Consider the following 5,476-nt stretch of genomic DNA (forward strand, 5'->3'; position numbering starts at 1 on the left):
TCATTCTAACTCTGATTTTGTACTCTGCTCACTGTTGATCGTCTCTCTTTTCCGCTTCGCTGGCCGCTTCTTCTCTTCTGGTAATTCCTTAGACGAGTCAGAAATTGAGTTGTGCATGGACTAAGAAGACAATTGAAGGGCTTAATTTATGGGTGTCTGAGATTCAGAGGATAATTGATGAACTTTGGTTAGAATTTGGGTCTGAATCCGTGTTTGGTTGAGTTTTTCGGTGCCGAATCGAGGTTTCGGTTCGCAATTTCGGCGTTTCAGTCCAACGATTGTTGCTCTGTTATTCCTATTGAGTTGTAAATTTTTAGCTTTATTCATCAATATAAAGGTCCATTCGAATCCATTTTTCTCAGTATTTGTTTACATTTTAAGTATACACTTGCTTTTATATATTAGTGTTTCTATTTGCTCGCGACGGATTTCATTTGCTCTATGAAAAATAGTTGATCTCTTTCGTATTAATTGTGTATTGATTGCGTATTATTTGGGTTATATATTGGTTTTAAAGATTAATTCGTTTGAATATATGTAAGTTTGGTTGGACGATTTCTGTTAAATACGCTATGGACTTTAATTTAGTTTTCTTACTTATATGGTTATGTTACGTTGCCTTAGTTTTAGCATGTTGAAGTGGTGATTTAAATGAGTTATTAAATTCGGTAGATGAAAAATTTGGATTTGTTTCTTTCTTGGCAAGGATAGAATGGGCCATAAGGTGGGTCTTGAACCATAGGAATTTGGGCCAAGTAATAGATCATGTTAGCTAGCCTATTTACTCCCCAATAATATCTTGTCCATAAATTTTGCATCACAACAATCCCAAAGATTAGGAAAAAATTTCAAATGCACTAGTTGCTTTATGCGCGATTAATAATAAATCATCGTGACTATGGGTACGGTTCCCATGGCATAGTCATGATACATACTCCCCAATTCGAGTGTGCGTTTCACGCGACTCGGCTATATTTTCAAATCAATTAATAATAAAAATAAACAAGTTGTAAATCGCGGGTGCGTTTCATGTGACGCGATTCACAATATGTATAAACGAGTGTGCGACATCGCGTTTTGTTCAAATGAATTCCATAAATCCTAAAAGCGATTAAAACTCTATTAAAAGCGGTAAGAAAGTTAAAATGAACAATATGTTTTAAATATGTATTAAATCAGATAATTAGGCCAATTATTAATAGTTGAGCGATTGTGCTAAAACTACGTAACTCGGGAGTGCCTCACACCTTCTCCTGGGCTAACAGAATTTCTTACTGGGTCTTCTATGTTCGTGGACCAAAAAATAGAGTCAATTTCCTTGATTTGGTATTTTAAAACAAATCTGTGACTTGGGACACCATAAAATTATTCCAAGTGGCGACTTTGAAATTAAAATAAATAATCTCATTTCGATTAATATCACTTTAATTGGAAAAACTCTCTATCCCTAGGGAAAAAAGGAGGTGTGACAGCTCTAGCGACTTTGCTGAGGAAACAAACCCAGAACTTTTGGTTCAGGGTTCAGAATTCGAGCTTAGATGACTTTTATATACTTGGCTTCTTGTGATTGTCTAATATTACTTGCTTGAGCCTAATATGCTAATTGTCGCTCTTTTACCCTTTGATATTGTGTGAACTGTGTATCAAACTGTTACGCCACCATTCTTCTCTCTGAGTCTTCTAAATCTTCTGGGTAGCGCACGCTGGCGTGGCTCCTTTTCTGTTAGTAATGTCAACACCCTAATTTTAGAAAGAGGATCGGATTGGTTACAAAGCCGGATGGCTTTTTGGTTCTCGGTACGTTGCCCCCCTCCCCCGGCTCGAGTTATACGCTTGGGTAAGCTAGGTCTAGAACTCCACACCTTTAAGGTTTAAACTTAGAAAAACATAGCCTCATGCCGGATCCCTAGTAGGTACGCTTGTGTGCATCACGTGCATTTGACTTTGGGGACTCAACACAGGGGTTGGGTTCTTCTAGGACAGGTGCACCCAAAATTAAAAGACCATCTTGATGCATTTTACGTGCTACTTGGGCATATATTTGTTTCGGCTTGCATGTTGATTGGCTTCTAGTAGGAAAAGAAATCAAGAAAAACCAAGGTGAAAAATAAGAGTGAAACTCATAAAATCCATGTGTTCAAAAATCAAATTGTGTCAAAAACTTACTCAAAAGGTGTTGAAAGATAGATTGAGATTTTGAGTTCACGGGTCTGATACTCACCGGATGTGAGATACGTAGGTGTCACGACCTAAACCGGATGGGCCGCGACGAGCACCCGGTGCCTTACTCAACCGAGTACCAACATAACATATCTTTCTTATCCTACTATCATGGTAAATGAGCTAGAAAACTCGTCATGAGATAACAAGAATGAAACATAGGGGAATACTCAACATATGACGACCCACCATGATATGCAAACTTATACATGTGACATACGGGCCTATAAGGCCGACATGACCATTTGTAAACTCAAAACATAAGCCGAAAAGGCCATACAAGTATCCATACACCTAACATCTGTCTACAAGCCTTTAAGAGTACCTAATATCATAAAGGTCGGGACAGGGCCCCGCCATACCAATCAATACATATCCAAAGCATACTGACCAAATAGGAAACTCCGAAGCAAGTGGAGTGCACCAACACCTTCCGCTAAACTGATAGCCTACTTGGAGGAATGTCAACCTGTCTATCGGGACCTGCGGGCATGAAACGCAGCGTCCCCATGCAAAAGGGACGTCAGTACGAATAAAGTACCGAGTATGTAAGGCAGGAAAACATAAATAAGAACAATAATGTAAAGAGAGATAGAGGAGATACAACCTGTAACATCTGAGTGCCTCTGGGGGCTACTGACATGAAATGCATAATACATATATATACATAAACTTTTTAAAAAAACATACGCCTCTGTGGGCATCATCATCATCATATCGTACCCGGCCTCAAAGAGGACTCGGTAAAAACGTACCCGGCCATCATAAGGCTCGGTAGAATCGTACCCGGCCACGTGGAGCTCGGTAAATCCAACTGATCAGTGGTTGCACAATAGGTGCCGTACCCGGCCGACTTTAGTGCGGCTCGGTAGAGTAAAGTAGATACATGTATATAATGCATGCTCGACTCATGGAATCAAGTTCTAAACCTTTTGAAGTGGCCTAAGAACATTATGGACATCCCTACCATCAATATGAACCTTAGTATTTAAGGATCATACACAGTTGTTTAGAATAACTTTATAAGGAAAGAACAAGATGGACAACCTTTGTTTCTAGGAGTAGATCCATTATGAATTAGTATACCGTTTATGTTCATGTTACTTTAGATCATGCCAAAAGAACGAAGGAAGTGCCTTATCATACCTTGTATATTCTTCCCAACCTCAAGCTATGCAATTTCACGGCTCCTTAGTCTACAATAAGAGAAATGACACTCTCGTTATCGTTTAAGAGTCGTAACTATTATGTATCGACCACAATCTATTTTACAATGAAATGGACAGCACCTCCCCTATATATATGACTTCACACTAGTCAAAACAATCAGAAACAGCCCAACATACCCCTATCACTTCATACACAACACGACAACCATAATAGTGTCAAACAATCCGAAAATGTTACAATGAACGACCAACAAACAACCTTGCCATTATGTGGTGTTTCTCCACACCCTTCCTCCTCTCAACTCCATAAAAACAGTAGTAAAAGAGACAACCCAATACCAACACGAAACAGCCCAAAAACAGTCCCACAAGTTCATCAACTCAAACATAATTTTTCGGTTTACTTAAACACGTTTCGACTTGTCTTTTCTTTCAAATTGAGAAATACAACCAAAAGTACATCATTACACCTCTTATCCAATAAACCAGCCATGAATTTAACTTAAAAATAATTTCACAACCAGCCAACCATTTCACAAGATAAAACAACATACCATTCTTCCGAAACTAGCTAGGTCTATTCTTTACGATCGAGTTACAACTCGCAAACGCATAGATGATGGAAGGAGAAGCATAAACATACCTTGTACTGAGTATCACCCACGAAACCTGGTCCTTTTTCATCAAAAATAAGTTCCTCAACACGGATACAAGAAGGAGAAAGAGAAACTAGCATGTTGTCCGGACTTCTCAGCACTAGAATCGCGTCGTAACACCCAGAATACCCTAGGGTTTGTGTGGGATTTTTTGGGGAGGAGTTGCAGGGGTTAAATTAGGTTTTCAAAGTCTGGAAGATGGGTGAAATAATTGAGTTTATAATCCTTTAAATTTCCCCTCTTGGCCGACTTTAGGAGGTTTAATTGAGACCTCTCCTTTTGGCAAGTAGGTGATGCACCTACTTGTCACCTACCAGTCTGCGCTGTCTCGCGAAAATGCAAATATCTCTCTACTCTAATATCGTATCAACAAACGGTTTATTGCATTATAAACTAGACTCATAGATCTTTAATCTGATAGGTAGATCATCCCCTAATTCCAAGTATATTGGGAGAAAAACTCAGTTACATTTGACCTAATTTTCAGCACATTTATGAATGAAACTTGTGATGACCTTTTTCCAACTTTTGTTCCACAACTCGCTTGACTTCAAAACATAACACCAACTATCGTACGACTAAAATAACTCATAATATAATCTCCTTATAATGTTAATAACCCTAGTATCACCCCAAAAGTACATGGTAAAACATTCCAACTTGTCGACTTTCGACGAAACTTATTTTCTTCAATTCGTTTAGCTTCTAAGCCTTCAAACCCTCTTGCTACTTGGTACTAATGATCTTAAATATTTGTAACCTCCACGTTAACATGATGAACTAACTTTGTAAACTTTTAAAAGATGATTCCCTTTCTCAGCTTACATTAATTGACTTACGATGTACTCTTACGTACGAAAATACGGGGTGTAACAGTAGGCAAACCTCATCGGTTCCGGCCCACTTTCAAAAAATCTAAAAAAAGAAAATTTTGAAATGTCTTGAGACCCCAATTTTCAAAAATCCAAAAATATTTTCCTTAATTCCTTCTTTAGAAGTAGTTCCTTAGAAAATCCCAAATAAAAAAATTTATAAAAACCAAAAATATTTTCTTTCTTTTTAGAAGTCTTTCATTGAAAAAGAAAATTAAATCAAAATAAAAAAATATGTTTTTTTTCTTCTTTAGAAGTCTTTCTCCGATTTATAAATAAAAAAAAATATTTTCTTTCTTCTTTAAAAGTCTTTTTTTTAAAAATTCTCAAAAAAAAAACAAATCAAATTCCAAAAATATTTTCTTCTTTATAAGTCTTTCTTTCGGAAAATAAAATAAAATTCAAAATCCAAAAAAAAGAGTTAGTTTATTTCCTTTATTCTTGATCATCCCGAACTACGCAAGATCTGATTCATGTTCCACATGATACGTAGGCAACCCACATCAGGTTCTATCGAATGATTTTGAAAAAAAGGGTGAAAAAAAGAAGAAGGAATGAT

Source organism: Nicotiana attenuata, unplaced genomic scaffold, assembly GCF_001879085.1.
Source record: "Nicotiana attenuata strain UT unplaced genomic scaffold, NIATTr2, whole genome shotgun sequence".
NCBI classification, from domain to species: domain Eukaryota; kingdom Viridiplantae; phylum Streptophyta; class Magnoliopsida; order Solanales; family Solanaceae; genus Nicotiana; species Nicotiana attenuata.